This window comes from Lemur catta, chromosome 6 (genome assembly GCF_020740605.2).
Source record: "Lemur catta isolate mLemCat1 chromosome 6, mLemCat1.pri, whole genome shotgun sequence".
Taxonomy (NCBI): Eukaryota; Metazoa; Chordata; class Mammalia; order Primates; family Lemuridae; genus Lemur; species Lemur catta.
This window is the reverse complement of record NC_059133.1, coordinates 13,283,978-13,301,505: the sequence shown is the minus strand read 5'-3', so window position 1 is coordinate 13,301,505 and position 17,528 is coordinate 13,283,978. Positions and strand designations below refer to the sequence as shown.

The window sequence follows — 17,528 nt, the reverse complement described above, 5'->3', positions numbered from 1 at the left end:
CTGGGGTTTTCTGACAGTGAACCCACAGCTCCCGTGCTCCAGGGTTTGGGGCAGGAAGCTGGGCCGAGCAGAGGCCCTGCAGGCATTCAACAGCTGTTTGGCAACCCCCGCCTTAACCTTCCCCTCCTGTTTATTTCGCGGCCTGGCTCAAGCTTGATTATATTACTGGTAGAGAAATAAACCAAAAATCCAGGGAAATTGCCGCTTCACTGTGTTTTTTTCACTCTCATTTTCTATTTATGTAATGCACACAGAATTTGCAAGACGCAGGGACTGACGCGGATGTCTCTGGCTCCCACTCTCATGAGTTCACTGGGCAGTTGCGGATAATCGTATAAAGGCCAGCACTTGCCTGTTGATACAGTGGTCAAGGGTGTTGGTTCTGAACCCACAACCCCCGGGTCCTAACCCAGCCCATGCACACAGGCGCTGTGACTTTAGGCGAATTACTTCTCAACGCTGTGTGTCTCGGTTTCCTCATCTAGCAAATGGGAGAAATCAGAGTACTTTGCCCCATAGGGCTGTTAATTGATCTGACATCATGTAACACACTTCGTGCCAGGCCTGCAGTAATAACTAAAGCATCGGCTCTTATTTTTACGAATCGCTTCGTATTCATTTTCTGACTTGACACACCCGTGAACTCCATCAGACTGGTGTGATGTCATTTACCCCAAGCTTTAGCTGAGGAAACAGGCTCTGAGGAGCAGTGGTTTGTCCCATGTCACACAGGAAGTGGCAGAGGCGCTGGTTTCTAGCCTGGGGTTTCTGAAACCACGGCTAGGCCATTTTCCACGTCCCCCCTGCCCAGGGCCCAGCTCGCCTGTGGGATGGCAAGGCCACTCTGGAAGTGCCCCCCGGCAAGGCTGGTGCTGAGTGCTTAGGCATTAAGAAAAGAGGGGGGACCTTGGTGGCTGCCGGACGCCATTAGGCCTTGGGTGGGTCCCCGAGGATGGTAGATTTTGATCTCTGTGGCAGAGGGAGCGGGGAGAGGACAGGGCATCTCAGCAGGAACCAGTACTGACACAGTCCTGGCTTCAGGAATGGACTTGGCCGATGTAGAAGACTGGACAGCCAAGGAACTGCCACCGGGGACAGAGGGTCCCGGGAGGGAAGCCGTAGGAGATAAAAGCGGAAGCAGTACTTGCTAGCATCCACCGACTGCTTCAAGGCACTGTTCTGAGCACTGTGCGTGCTATGTGTAATAACTTACTGCATCCTCATAACTACCTTATCAAGTAGGCACCAATATTACCCCTTTTTACAGATAGGAAACTGGAGGCACAGAGAGGTCAAGTAACTTGCCTGAGGCCACAGAGCTGATAAATTGCAGAGCCAGGATTCAAACCGGGCAGGCAGTCTGGCACCCGAATCTACGTGCTTAAAAGCACTAAGCTGTGGCACCCAGCTGCACAGAAGCACAGCTATCCAAATAAATTCACGATTCTCGGCATCTCCTGCCACACGCTGCAGCAGTGAATTCAAATATTGGTTCCTGTGTTCCTAGAGGCGACACAGATGGTGTGCACATTGGGACAGGGAGTTTAAGGCATCCTTAAAAAGGACTTTCAGCTAAGATCTAAAATGCGCATCTGACCACTGAACTCTTTTCCTTGAAATCCCTAAGCAGCTTCCTGCTGCCTCCAGCACTACAAGTGTCTGCGGTTCCCTCCCTATGAGGGGTTTCAGGCTGTCACCCTGGCGTCCTCTTCCTCGCCTAACCATGCCCACCCTTCAGGACTGCCCCGGCATCGCCTCCTCCCCAGGAAACCCTCCTTGCTTTCCCCTGGTTGGGAGCCAGGGCTGCCTCTGTGCCCCCGTGGAATCCTCTGCCCAGCTCCACCTTACTACCCCGGAGCTCGCCCTCCACTCTGTGCTCCTCGCTCTCTTTCTATTTTTTAAAAAGCAATGAATTTCTGTTTGAAAAAAATTAAAATTGTAGCCAGTGTCCCAGTATATAAAACTGATACAAGTGGAGCTACTCCACCCTCTCCATCCCCTGCCATGAACCTGCATCCCCCCTGCAGAGGTTGAGGTGCACAGTCTGAGAACCGCTGCCCTAGAAATAATAATAATAAAAACAGCAGTACAACGAACACTTACTGACCACTGTTCTGCTCCACACAGAGTCCCAGCTGGGAGGAGGGGACTGCTGCTCTAAATCGTATCAGAGGCGAAAGAAGTGTTGGGGTTGAAGCACAGCCTCTAGGGCCAGACTGCTTGCTTTATGCCCTGCGCTCCTGCTTGCTAGCTGTGTGACCCTGGACAAGTTTCCCAACCTCTCTGTTTCTCAGGTTTCTTAGCTCCAAAATGAGCACCATCACAGGAATGTTGTGAGGATGTGACCCTTATCATATATAATGTGTTTAGAGGGTGCCAGGTGCACAGTCTGCGTGGGAGACACATCAGGTACTATCAATCCCCACCTCTTCCCTGTGAATTCTTTTGCTTCTTTAGTGTCTGTGGATTAAGCTCTTTTTCTCGGATGAGTGCTGCGGTTTAGTGATGGGCTAGAGGCTACTTTGTGTGGCTCTCGGGTGGTTTACCATCCTGTCCCCTTCTCCTCTGATCCTGAAGCACTTCTTCAGTCTCAGGCTCCTTCTGCCCCTCCTTTCTGCAATCCATGTGTTCTAGAACCACAAACCCCACTTGCTCCCCACAAACACGTGGGCTCCCTCTTGCATATTTACCTTTGTCCCTGTCGCTCGTCTGCCTGAAATGCTTTCTCCCTCGTCCCTCTGCTGGGCGCAGGACATACCGTCTTCCAGTCTCCACTGAGACCTCACCTCCTTCAGGAAGCCCTCCTTGGTATCCCCAGCCCATGCTGACAGCCTCCCCTGCCCATACTCCCAGGAGCAAACCTCTGCTATAGCATTTACCACATGCCTTCCTGCCAGATTCTAAGTTCCTTGGGGGCGGGGACCGTGACTTTTTTATCCTGCATCCAGAATCTCTACCACAGTGCTGGCACAAGGCAGCTGTTTAGAAATGGTCAATGAATGAACGAAACATTATTCATCTCATTTAGACTAAAATCTCCTTGAGGGCTGACTTAGAGCTCCTAGGCCAGTGGTTTTCAAACTGTGTTCCTCGGAGAACTAGGGGTCCTACTCAAGGGCCACAGGGAGGCACTGTTGGGGTGGGGGAGGGACTGAGCCGATAGGACTGCAGCCCCCAACCCCTCACAGTCTTTGTAAACACACCCATACTTGTGAGAGCGCTGGGATTCATCTTGGTTTAGAAAACAGAGTCACAAGGGGTATTATACATAAGCACCGGCCTTCAAGTCAGGGGGCCCTGGTTTGCCCTGCAGCTTACAGCTGGGCGTGCCTGGGCGCTGGCGCCTGTCTCTGTCTCTTTGCAGCAATCTGGGGACAATCACACCAGCCTCAGAGACTGATTACGAGGATTAAATGTGGTTCCAGGCATCATCGTATATGAGATAAACCTAAATAAATTGTGCACAAATGTCAACAATGCTGATGACATTGCGGGCAGCCGGGCAGGGCTGGCCTCCTTCTGACTTGAGCTCTGAACCGCGGAGATGGCATGTTTGGAGTGAATGTCGTTGGCTCACTTGAGTCCGGTGGCTCTGAAACTCCCGTGCACGTCAGAGTCGCTGGGGAGCTAATTGTCACAATGTGAATTCTGGGTCCCTTCCTAGCCCGTCTGGAGGTCCAGGAATCTGTATTTTGAACAAGTGCCCTTTACCTGGAAATGCCATCCCTTGGTGGTGTCTGATAACTAAAAGAAATGAAAACATAACGTCCCCACGAAAGCTTGCAAGTGAATGTCCATAGCAGCACTGTTCATGTTAGACAAAGGTAAAAGCAACCCAAGTGTCTGCCAACCGATGGATAAATAAACAAAATGTGGTTATAGCCATGTACGGGGATATTATTCAGCCATGAAAAAGAAGAATGAAGTTCTGATACACGCTACAGCGTGGATGAACGTTGGAATCATTATGCCAAGTGAAAGAAGCCGAACACGAAAGCCACATATTGTTTAATTTCATTTATACAAAATGTCCAGAATAGGCAAATCTATAGCGGCACAAAGCAGATTAATTATCATTTAGGACTTTTAGGGGGAAGGGAGAGGGAAGGAAGGAATGGGAAGTGACTGCTTAATGGGTGTGAGGTTTCTTTTGGGGGGAGAAAAATGTTCTAAAATTGAAGGTAGTGATGGTTGCACATAACTGTGAATATACTAAAAACCATTGCACTGTACACGTTAAATGGGGGAGTTATATGGTATGTGAATTATGTCTCAATAAAGCTATTGTTAAAAAACCCTAACAATTGCCTTCTGAGGAAGCAGGAGCACCCCCATTGCTTGAGAAACCAGTCCCAGGGGTGCAGGCTGCCCCTCTCCAGCCTCCAAAGATGGGAACCCCCACTTCCAGAGCATTGCCTCTGGAAATCCTCACTCCCTGCTGCGGGTTAAGGAGTCCCCTCATTTCCCAGAAGGGTGATCCGAGCCTCACTGGGTTGTGAAGGGACATGAACCCCCTTGGTGTCCTGTCCCAAACTCATCTGATCAGGTGCCCTGTCAAAAAAATGTGGGGACACGTCTCAATATAGGAGTTGCTTTTTTAATCTACCTAAAAGTTATGCTTGTATTAATATGTGGATCCATATGGACATTATAAAATACACACCTCATTTTCACTTTAAAAGATGAGCTTTAAAAACGGAACAGGGAAACCGTCTTTGAGGGGTGAGGTCTGAGCAGAGACGGGGAGGAAGTTTATGCTCCCACTTTCTTGCGGCCACCTCATCTTGCCCTGCAGGGGTCTGCTCAAGTCTGTCACCGAGGGCCCAGAGAGTCCTTGAAATCTCTGTGTGAGGGCTCTGAGAACAACCAGAGGGAGAATTAGGAACATGTGTGTGGTAGGCAGAGCAGGCCCATAAGGGAAAGATAAATGCACAATGGAGGAGGGATGGGGGCGGGGAGAGAGAGAGAGAGAGAGAGAGAGAGAGAGAGAGAGAGCGCGAGAGAGCGCAAGCTATAGTGGAAAGAGATCAGAAGGACCTATGTTCAAATCCCAGTGTTTCACAGCTCCCATATTTTACCGTCAGTGTGAACTTGGCCTTGAGTTTAGCCTTGTCATTTGTAAAATGAGGATAACAATACTTCCCTAAAGCATTGTTCAGAGCATCAACTGAGAGGATGCGCTTCAAGAAAGAGGTGAGACAGATGGTGGCAGGGAAGAACTATTCAGGGAGGGAGATAGGAGTCAGGGTCCAGTTTCAAACATATATTGAGTGCCTACTGTGTGCCAGAAACTGCGCTAGGCTAGGCTGGCCTGCAGTTCACAGGGGAGAGAAGACACAGAAACAGAGACGCTCAGTGCAAGGCCACATGTTCAGGGCTGGAGACTGACAGTGGCGTGGAGGAGGAGGAGGGAGGTGCTCTCCGCCAGTCCCTGAAGCCACACTGAGGATAAAGGTCCTTCTTCCAGGTGCCAGGTGGCAGCTGTCCTTCCACGTGAGTGTCAGGGGCCCTGGGGGTGCCTTTTCAGCGGGCCTTGGGTCCACATAACCCTCCCAAATAAACTCCTTCCAGCCCAAACAAGCAGAGAGCTTGCAGCTCTGGAGCAAATGGAGCTAACTGCTGGGCAGATTATTTTTGTCTTCTCCCACCACCACCGCCACCAGAGCAATCAGTGGCATTCCTTTCCCTCCTAAACAAACACATTTGTGCACCGGAGCCTGCCAGGAAGTGGAGAAATCCCCTTTGGAATAGCAGAGGCGGCCGCCTCCCTCCTTCCATTCCAGGGCAGGCTGCATGGGGGCCTCCCAGTGCTGTAGACTTGAGTGAGGACTTTCTCCTCTTTTTCTGCCTGTTCCCAGAAAGGGGAGGGAGTAGGGGAGAAACCTGGTTCAAGTCTTTTTCTGGAATCACTGCAGCCTCTGACTCCCATCCCCAGCCCAGTTCTGACAACAACTTCAAACATCCTCATCATCGTCGTCATGGGGGAGGGTGGTGAGAGGGGGCAGCGGAGAGGTGCCCAGTCCCGAGAGAGAACACACAGGGGACAGAAGGCAAAGAGGGCTCAGAGGTAAAAATGGGCCTTTTGATGGTGACGTTCCTTCCTCCAAAACATTTTTTCTAGAAAGATTAAGAAGTACGTACTAGGGGTCCAGGATCCCCCTTAAAGCCAAACAATAGTTAAAAGAGAGCTAAAGGCCTAGGAATGGCAGCAAATACCTCCTTGTATCTCAAGCTTGAACAATTTGCTCTCAAAGCAACACGGCTTTCGTGTGTGTTTAAAGCTCCTGAGGCTGGACGATACTTCTGAAATATTCATTGGTAATTTTTTTCCACCCTGGTGTGTCCTTCCTCTCTTGAGACCCTTCCCTGTTTGAGCCACTTGGCTGTTGTGTGGTTGCTGCTTCAGGAAAGGGATGTAACTGCTCTCTGCTCACTGGCTTTTGTTTCCAAAGCCCAACTCCTTAGGAAAACCAAATGACTCTTGGCATAGTAGAATGTAGGTTTGGGAGAACAATATCCCCCTGTCTGGGGGAAAAGGGAGATGTGGAGCTAAATCCATAAAAGGAGAGATGTTTTGGGGTGGGGAGCTGCACCCTGCTTCTGGTGCCTGAGCCCTGGGGTAAGGAGCAAATTTCAAGGGGGTTTTGGGGGACTTGGGTGAGGAGGGGACCTGCCCACTGTTTGCTAGGTAGGACTGTGTCACTGCAGAGGCAGCAAGACTCTAGAGAGGAAATTGCTGCAGGACGCATCCAGGTGCACAGAGCCTCTGTTAGAATTTCTGTACCTAATGAGGTTTGAGACTAGGAGGACGATTCCTGTGCATCCAGGAAGGGCGCAGAGCAGCAGAGAGACCTGAGAAGGGCCCTGGGGATGGAGCTGATCACCGCCTCAACAGCAACCTGTGTGGACAATCAACAGATCACTACAGGGCAACGGACATCTCCACGGCTGCCCCTTGCACCCATGACATTCACTGTTCCCTTCCAATGCCTTGGAACTAACTCAAGCTCAAAATCTTTGCACAACTCTAGGAGAAGGGAGGGAACCCCAAATTGAGTTTCGTCCATGCTGGTGCTTGGACTACAAAATAAATCGAACCTTAGAAAAATCCAGTTACATTTCTTGCATCTGAGTCCTCCCGGGATGGGAGACTGAGGTCCTTACTCACACGCTTGCTTAGTGTTGTCAGTTTCAATAAAGATTTACATCTGAGTGTCAAACATTTCTTGAACATTTCTTTGCACTAGATCTTTTTGGGATAACAGAGGAATAAAGATGGAGCGGATGTATTATACTAGGTGCTTCAAGAAGGTTGCAAATCCAGCATTGTGGGAGCAGCAAGATGTTGAGAAGGTCTTCCCAGGCCCCCCTGCAAACTACGGATACAGTTTTCTCTGGGTGAAGATTTGAGACATTTCTCATCCCACTGCCTGTGCGAGCAGAGACTGAGAAACAATCAAACGGTGGGAAGAATGGAGGCGGATATTGCCGGAATACAAGAACAGCAAGTCACAAAGTCCCTTTTCCCTTTGTGGTTCTATTTTGGAGAAGATATTGCAAGTGGAGCAGTTGGAATGAGTTCTGTTCTGCTTGTGGGAGAGGTTTGTGGAGAGCGGTTCTGCACAGGTAGCAAGAAGCCATCGGGGTACAAGACAAAGGGCTGGCTCCCCTGAAGCCCCCTGCTTCATCTAGTCTGTTTAATTTCACATTCCAACATCCCCATCTATTAATGAGGAAACTGAGACTTTGAGAAAGCCCTCCTGGTCCAAGTCGCATGGAAGGGAAATAGCTGAGCTTGGAAGCAGCCCTGTGCTGTCTGGCTCCCAGACCATGTTCTTCCCATCACCCCATGGAGGAGTGGGGTGGTGGGAGGTGGAGCACAATGGAACCAGCTTCACAGCTGGGCCCAGGGCTGGGCCCATCTACAGTCATCCCTGAGACCACAGAAGTCAACATCATAAATCTGGGGTTGTGACATCACAGGATGACTCAGGCAGGAGGTGGCAGGACAGGGAAGCCCTGGTGAGGGGCTGATCGGTTGTAAAACCTCAGTCTAAATAGGGACAGGGCGGTGACATTAGCAGACAGGGCAGGGCCACAGAATTGGATGGTTTAGGTCAAATAATGTCTTAAAATTTGTTTTGGAAAATATTTTCCCAAGTGTTTCATTGAGCCTTGTGGGAATAAGAAATCTGTGTGGGAAAAGCTGGGAAGGAAGGCTGACAAGGTTGAGAAGGCGTTCATGACCGGTAGGGTTTGATTTCAAAAAACTCAGGGTGTCAGATGTTCCTGGGGGCAGATTCTTACTCACACTGTAGAACACGCTTCTCCAAATTCCCCTGCTCTGCGGGCCGTCCCTGTCTGAAGGCAGACGCAATCCCAAATGCATCCGTCTATTCATTCCCCAGTGATTACGACAAGTACCCGTGTTCACTGAGCACGTACTAAGTGCCAGGCACTGTTCTAAGCACCTTACACCTCTGTTAACTCTCAATCCTCCTAACAGCCCTATGTGGAAGATACTCCTGCTATTCCCGTTACACCAACGGAGGAGAACATGGAGGCATAGAGGAGTGAAGGAAAAAGCCCAAACTCACACGGCTTTTGCGAGACAGAGCTGGGACTCTAATTCCAGAGTCGCTCTGATTTGCCGCGCTGTGTGCTTATTGCACAGCGTTGCGATGGTCTGTGTCTGGTCTTACATGAGACAATGCATGTCAAACACTTAGCCCACTGCCTAGCATTAGAGAGAGGCTGGAAGTATTACTGTAATACCAAGTATTACTACACTGGTAGGAATTTTACTTTATTACCTTATAACAGCTGCTTCTATAGTACTCCTTAGTGGGGCACGTCTTTGTGGGGAAAATGCCTAGTGATTAGAATAGAAGGTGAGTCTCCTGAGAGCCTGGGGTCAGCTGCAGTTCAGGCCTCCCGGGTGGCAGGGATGGGCCCACACAGCACAGGGAGAAGAAATTGGAGATCTTGGCCAACTGGGATGGCCTGAGGAGTGGAGACGGAAGAGCAGGGGAGGTAGTTTTGGGGCATAACGTAATTGTGAACGCAAATGGTTACATGCAACTAGGCAAATGAGACTTACATACAAATCTGATTTCACTAAAGGAAACACTTTCTGGGTACGGGGAGGACCAGCACCTAAGTCTAAGGAGCAGACGCTCCGTCCCACGGAATTTATGCTGCAAACATTTCTTGCACCTCCCCAGAATGGCAGAGCAGGAAGTGACATCAGAGACCATCGCGTCAAACTCCCTCATTTTATGTTTGAGAAATTGAGGCCCAAGAGGGTGGAGAAAGTTCCTCAGGGTCACACCCTAGTTATTGGCAGAGAGGAAACCGTAACCAGGGGCTCCTGACACTCTACCCAGGCTGGTTGCACCCCAGAGCGGCCTCTTGCCGCGGGGAGTCCCTATCAGTGTAGATGTCGAGGAAAAGGTGTTTTCCTCCTACGTTTGCAGTTCAGGCTTCGCACTAAACAAGAATTCGATCATCAGAATCCTCTGTTGCAAGGGGGCTTCGTTGCACATCTTTTTCCTTCTTTTGGCCTGGAGGCAAAATTGAAGCAATTCCCTTTGTGGGTGCCTCGCTCCATACGTAAACACATGTCTACCATATACACACAGGCACACACATTTGTCATTCCTTCCCAGAATGACTTAATGATTTCCACGTAACCAATATGTTGCAGCTGTTGGCTCCTTTCAGGCCAAAGCACTCAGAAAATCATCGGTTATCAAGTTGCCTTCCCACCACTGTTTTTCCCAGCCTGCAGACATTTTCTCTCTTTCCTTAAAAAAAAAAAACAAAAAACAAAAAACAAAAAACAAGGTAAGAGAGGCCGTGATGATATCCTAAGGCTTTAGAATTTTCCATCAATGGCAAATGTCAGCTAAAAAATCCCTATCAAGTCTTGTTATGAAGTTGATGTCTGACTTACCCTTAAAAATCAAAGTCTATACTGCTAATAAAAAATAAACAAAAAAGGTAAGAAAAAAGTATAAAAAGAGGTAAGAAAATGAGGTAAGAAAAAAATGCTAGGACTCTACTTCCAACCAAACCCAGAGTTAGTGTCCCCGGGGAGAGGGACCGCAGGGACCAGGCTAACACCGTGTTTTGGGGGAGGCTTCCAGTGCAGAAGTCAGTTGCTCACACGTGGTGGACAGCTCCTGATCAGGAGATGCGGGAGGTGAAAGGCTGCGGGTCAGGAGGTGGGAGCGGGCTTTGGGGAAGACAGTGTGTTGTGTCGATGAGATCAGGAAAACGGGTCCAAATTCTGACAGCCGTTCACTAGCTTTGCGACTTTGAGAAAATGGTTTCACTTCTCTGAACCTCAATTTTCAAATCTGCAAATAGTACCTTTTCTCATTGGCTTACTGGGGATTAGAATGGATGCTCCATAAAGGCATCTCCTGTCTCCCTCCCCCCCTGCTTCCTTTCCAACCCCTTGAACTCTAGGTGTGGTCTATGACCATGTGACACTGCACCATTAGTACCTGCCTGGCCTTGACCCCAGCTTCTTCCAGAGACTGCGTACCTGGACCACATGCAGAAGACCTTCCTGCCCTCACTACAATGCTGCCTCCCAGCACCCACACGGGGGGCCTGTAGTGCCAGGGTGTCTCCTGCTGGGCCCACGCCTGAGAGGTAAGACCGGACACAGCAACAGGTAAGTCAGCCAGGAGCAGCCCAGACTCGCCAGGCTGCCGAAAGCCCTTTCAGTCTACCTCATATCCTCCCCCGACTGTCCCGGTTCCTTGGTTCAGCTCCATCCTGCTCACTCTGCCACAGTCATCTTCCTAAAGCCTGGCTGCAGCCTTACCTGATTTAAAAAAATAAGTGTCAGTGGCTACCTCCTCCAGTGACCCCCAAATCAAGTTCCTTGGCTCTGTGTCTAAGCCTCCAGAGATACTGGCCCCAGCCTGCCTGTGTGCTGGTCCTTTCTGTGTCCCCTGCACTCCTCCCAAACAGGAAAACCTGCCCCCTGCTTACCTGTCTCCGAGCCTGTGCCCCGGCTGAGTCAGTCCTGGAAGGACCTCTGTCTCTCTCCATGCTTTGAAATCCCGTTCCTGGTCCATACCCAGCCCAGAGCACACTTCCAGGATGCCTGCCTAGCTCTGTGCCTCTTGTTCAACAACCACTTACTGCTGCTCTATGTGGGGCCAGCCTGCACCCCCTGCAGCTTCCCAGTGCCGGTCCCTTACTCTTTCTTGACGTTTACCATGTTCTACCTCCTTTTGTAGTTACTTGTGTATGTGTTGCATTTCTTCTACTATGTCGTTAGCGCTTCCAAGGCAGGAAAGGAAGCCTCATGCATCTCCCCATAACCTGCCGGACAGGTATAGAACAGTGGAAGACACTAGGCCTTAAAATCACATGGACCTCAGTTCAAACCTGCTGTGGTTTGAATGGATATGTCCCTCCAAAATTTATATGTTGGAACTTAAACCCCCAGGTGACAGTATTAAGAGGTGGGGCCTTTGGGAGGTGATTAGGCAGAGCCCTCATGGATGAAAATAATGCTCTTATAAAAGAGGCTTCCGAGATCTGCCTGGTCCTTCCATCTCTTCTGCTACGTGAGGATACAAAGTGTGTCCCTTGTTTGCCCCTTCCACCATGTGATGACACAGCAAGAGGCACCATCTTTGAAGCAGAGGGCCCTCACCAGACACTGAATCTGCCAGCACCTTGATCTTGGACTTTCCAGCCTCCAGAACTGTGAGAAATAAATTTCTATTCTTCCTTTTTTTTTTTTTTAACGAATGCAATTGATGTTTTTATTGAGGCAACATTCACATAACATCTACTAGCATTTTAAAGTATACAATTCAGTGGCATTTAGTACATTCACAATATTGTAACCACCACCTCTATATAGATCCAGAACCGTGTACTAATCAAGCAGTCACCCCCGACTCTTTCTTCCCTACATCCTCCGACAAACATCAGTCTGCTTTCTGTCTCTATGGATCTACCTGTTCTGGATATTTCACATAAATGAAATCATACAACATCGACATTTTGTTTCTGCCATCTTTTACTTTGCATATAAGTTACCCAGTCTAAGGTATTTTGTTACAGCAGCCGGAATAGACTAAGACAAAACCACTTTGTGACTATTTGGGTAACAAAACTCCCTAAGTCCAGTTGCCTGCACCGCTTGTAAAACAGGCGTGCAGGGTTGTTGTGAAGACAAGAGAACAACATGGTATCTGAGTGCCTGCTGTGTGGTAGATGCACAGGAACAGTAAGTTTCCTGCCCTCTGTGAGTGGCTCTGAATGGCTCCTGCACTATTTCCCAGGCATGTCTTGTCATCCTGCAGTTCCTGGAGGACAGGTCTTACATACCCTCTCAGCACAGTGATTATGCGTCAAACATGCTGTGTTCCAATTCTGACTCTCATGCACTTGCTGCTTGACCTTGGGCTAAGGAAGCCTCAGTTTGCTCACCTGTAAAACAAGGGAAATCACAGAACCCACTTCCTAGACTACCGAGAGGATTAAGTGACATGATGTATATCAAGTGCTTGGGCCATGGTAAGTGCTCCATAAATGTCAGCTGCTGTAACCAGGGTCACATTTTTTTTGAAACATGATGTAGAATGTCCTTTCCTTTGCATCTCCTTGGGTGGAACCTTCCTGCTACTTACCCAGCATGCACTTTTCTTGGGGAGGATGAGGACTCTGATATCAGCAAAGCAAACGGTGGTAGGGGATAGGTAGTTGACCTTCAATATTCAGAGTAGGAGTTACTGAGTATGTAATAGGACCGTTATCATAAGCAAAATCAGAATTGCTGAATTATTTTGGCTGCTATTGACTTATGGGAGCAAGACAGCAGTACCAATTTCATCAGGTTGTTGTGAGGAGTAACTGACGTAGCACACGGAAAGCATTTAGAGGAGACTGTCATACAGAATGCATTTCCCAGTAAATTGAACATAGGAGACATTGAGCAGTCTTGGGCATGATGGCTGGTTTGAGATTACCTTCAGAATGCTCGTGTCTTAGTCCGTGCAGGCTGCTAGAACAAAGTACCATCACCGGGAGGCTTGTAAACAACAGAAGTTTACTCTCACAGTTCTGGAATCTGGGATGTTTAGGGTCAAAGTGCCGGAAACTTCAGTATCTGGTGAGGGCCTGCTTCCTGGTCCATAGGCTCCTGCGTCCTCACGTGGTAGAAGTTGTAAGCGAACTCTCTGGGGCCCCTTTTATAAGGGCACTAATACCATTCCAGAGGGCTCCACCCTCATGACCTCATCACCTCCCAAAGGCCCCACCTCCTAATACTATCACATTCGAGGTCAGGTTTCAACATATGAATCTTGGGGAGAAATGAAGAGATTGCATCGTATTGCTGGACTCTGGACCACACGTATTCCTGTATTATATGCATTTCCCCCACTGTGCTATACACTGCATGAGGGTATGGTTTAGAGAAAAGATACCAGTTTTAAATTTTATCTCTGCCATTTGGATAGTGATATGATTCCAGGCAAGTTTCCTGTCTCAGCTGTGTCCTCAGCGAAGTGAAGATTATATAATGGACTCTACCCCAGTGGGGGGAATTCAGGGAATAGCCAGAGTGTCTGGCATTGTGCTGGCACCGAGCAGCCCTTCTACAAATGCTGCCACTCCCCTCCTTCCGCCTCTGAGCTGTGTTTGCATCTTATTCATTCGGAATCTCCTACTTGCCTTGCAGAGAGTAAGTGCTTGACACAATGCTTGATGAGTGGGAGAAGGAAGGCTTGCTAAAGCCCCCGAGATGGATTCAAGGACATTAGAGCAAGGGAGGGGGGAGGAAAAAGGGAGGGACCTCCCCATTTTTACTGCAGACAGTGGAAGGGAGGCAGAGGGAGAATAAAGGCAGAGCCTGGGGGGAGGGCAGGGGAGGCGGGCAGACCCTGGGAGAAGCAGAGCAAGGCCGTGGGTGAGGAGCAGGTGGGGGCTCCCTGGGAAGGCTGTGCTGGCCCTGTGCCCACGGACAATGTGTGACTTCCCTGGACCCTGCCAGGTGGGCTTCAGAGCGAGCCTGTGTCTGCGAGAGGGAGGGATCCCTGGGGCTTGGGTCGGTGAGGGACAGGCTGACCCTGTCTTGGCAGGTCAGAGGCTGGCCAGCGACCATCTTGTCAACCCATCTCTGACAAGTGCCCCCGGAGCGGCGGCGCTGTCCAAGGGACTTGGCCCAGCGTGCCCAGCAGGTGGCGGCATTCTAGCATATTCCCGGCCAGCCGCGGCCGCTGAGAAACGGCGCCCTCTGTTGGCATGGCGCGGAGACACCACTTCGTCTCCTGCAGGGGGTTCCAGGGGTCTCATCTCTGTGTCCAATCAAGGTGCTGACCTTCTGGAAAGCCCTGGGGTTGGTGGCCGGAAAGCAGAGAGGAATGAACGCTGGGCAAAGGAAAATGACACTACAAGCTGCCGCATTCAATGCAACAAACCTTTCTGGGTGCCCTCCCTGGGTGCCCCTGTCCCCACGCAGGTGTTTGATGATCTCCTTCCTGTCCCTCTGTCATTACACTTGCCATATTGAATTTGCATCATTGCTTGGCCTGTCATTTTCTTTTATACAGCTAGGAACGGGGCTGGGTCCAGCTCCTCCTGGAACCTCTGATGTCTACACCAGAATCTGGCGCAGAGTAAGGAGTGAAGCTCTTTGCTGAATGAATGCAGCTTATCCCGAGCAAGAACTTAAAAGAGACGCTCATTTCAGTACCACCACCCTGGCGAGGGCTTCTTGTCCTTAAAGATGGAAATTGCAGATGGGAGACTGAGAGATGCAGCTCAAAGTTCCCTAATGTGAGTCATTGTAGCGATGACCAGGATCCACTTTACGCCTCCCTCGGCACCAAAGATGTCAACCTTGTCCACATCAGCCACAATAACAAGGTGGAGGGGATGGAAAATCAAGATCTGGCTGAGTCTCGTGTCCATTGGAGAAAACTCAGGCCTTTAATCTGTGTTTTCACCTCATTTCCATCTCTAACCAGGGAGGGACATGTGAGTTGGGTCCACCAGTTGGGACAAGCAGGTTCAACCTGCTTCTCTGCTGCCTTCCACTCGACCCCCTCCGCCCTGCCACCTGGCGCCTCCCGCTTCCCGGCTGGAGCTCCAGCGGAGGGGAAAGCAGTCAGAGCCCTCTCCTACATTCCAGCCCTGGCCAAAGCCAGCCCGGGAACAAGCGGCCAGCCCCTCTTGGAGGAAGTGATTCAGAAACCATGATGGCCTGGCGGCCCGCCGTGACTCACAGCACATCAATGGGGGAATTGTCTGTGGAGGCTGAGAATACCAAAGCTCTTTTCTTTCCTTCCTTTCTTCCTTCTTTTCTTTTTTTCTTTCTTTCTTTTTTGCGCTCCCCCCCCACCCACCTCCCCACCCTTGGCGGCATTGTGCAACACCAGGGCTGTCCGAAACATGTGTTTCTCATCATTGGCTCCAACAACTGCCTTGGAGGACTGGGGAGAAAACAAGACAGCGAGGGAACAGGACACATGGGGACTTGCCGCAGTCAAGGTGGGCCCTTCTCTTCCACTGCACCTTTCCCATCAACACCCACATCCTCAAAGCGCATCTGGAATGCTAGACAACAGAATGTTGGATCTGGGAGAAAACTTAGAGATGTCTTTTCCAGTACCTTTGTCTACAGATGAGGAAACTGAGGCCTCAGGAGGGGATGCGAGTGGCTTGCCAACTGTCCCACAGCCAAGCTGCATCCTGCACCTCTGTGCAGCAGCTGCATCGTCTTAGACCCCAAATCAGGAAATGTGGTTTGACAAAGGATGACTTTTTTTCCACAAAATGTGACAAATGAAAAGTTACACCAAGTTTAGTTATAAATCTATCAGTTATCTCTTTCCCCTCATCTACCGGTCTAGGGAGACTGTTCTGCATAAAGTCCTCTTTGGGGTCATTTGCAAAGTCTGGAGGCCTTTACGCAGTCGCACGTGGTTGGCAGGCTCAGTGGCAGGAGAAATCGGTGCCCATGGGCTTCCAGGCATCAGCCCTGCGTTTCCCTCCCGCCTCTGTAGCTTCTCCTTTTCAGCATCCTTCACTGCTCACCTGGCTCTCGAATGTGCGAGTCGCACAGGGCTCTGCCCTAGGCCCTCTTGTCCTCTTACTCACATCCGTGTTCGTGGTTTCAGTGACTACCAACCAGGCGGGGACTCCCAAACCTCGCCTTCAGCCCGTTCATCTTCCCTGATCTATCCATGTGCACATACCGCAGCCTTCTCAGCACCTTCTTTGGATATCCCAAACTGAACTCACCATTTTCCTGTAAAGCTCTTTGACTACTTCGATTTTATTGCCAAGTAACTGTGGGACCATATAGTTAGTGTTCCGAAGCACGTGCTTTGGCATCTTATAGACCTGGGCTTGATGCCCAGATATGCTACTTAACTAGCTATGGGGCCTTGGCCGAGTTACTTAACTTTCCATTTTCCTCATCTGTAAAATGGGGATAATAAAAATACCTACTTCATAAGGCCATGATTAAGAGGAAATGAGTTAATACAGTAGAGTTAGCATAAGTGCCTGGCACATAGTAAATGCTCAATGACTATGGAGCTGTTATTTTTATTATGCATCTCAGCATCCTCCCACTTGAGCTCTCAGAATTCTCACCATTTCAAATATTCACTGGACACATGTGTCCCCGGTGCTGTGATTGGTACTGAATTGCATGAGTAGATGAATGAACTTTCTGTTTCAACGTCTCTTCTCCCTCCAGACTGCACTTCTTGGGGGCACACTAAAGACGCTGAATGAATGTGTCGAATGAGAAGAGTTAGGAACAGACATGGCAAGAATCCACTCATGGTCATGGGGTAGGCATTAGAGAATGACTTATTCTTATGGCAATACTCATTGCACAACCATTTCATGAGCACCAGCTATGTATCATGAACTGTCCTAGGTACTGGTGCTGTAACTGAGCAAGACACCTCACAGTCTAGGGGGGAAGAAAGACAAAGGAAACCAGGCCTATGGGACAATGTGATAAATGGCACCATTATGCTTGTAGAAGGGGACTGACCGCAAGGCAGCTTCCTGGCAGTGCAGTTGCCCAGGGCCACCACGCTCAGAAAGCTCCATGTTTGGTTTAATGCTCTGCTGTTGTCATCTTGAGATTCTTAATACTTCCACCTTTGAACTTGTGTTTTGTAACAATGACCGAAGGGACAATGGAGCATGTATGTGGGCGAAGGGACTATGTGCAGTATTCAAGTCCACAGCTGTTCCTTGCTGCCTCATTTGTATACAGCCTCCTTGGTGTCCCTCGAGCCCAGTCCCAGCAGACCTGTGAGGAGAGGTCAGTCAGCCCCAAGCAAGGACAAGGTAAGTGTCAGAAAGCACTTACAGAGCACTGACAGCCCGAGAGGCCGTGCTTCCTGTTTGAACCAGAACTTGCTTCAAATGCAGAGAGAAGGCAATGGCGTTCTAAGAAAAACAAACAACCAGGAGACTCTCTCCTATTCCTTCTTACTAGCCGACAGTTTACCCTGAAAATGATG

General features: G+C 49.7%; 1 protein-coding gene across 1 annotated transcript in view; it reads right to left on the bottom strand.

The window, feature by feature from the left end:
• SYN3 (synapsin III) overlaps nucleotides 1-17,528 on the bottom strand; it is a 409,534-nt gene that overhangs the window by 94,480 nt on the left and 297,526 nt on the right. The window lies entirely within an intron of this gene.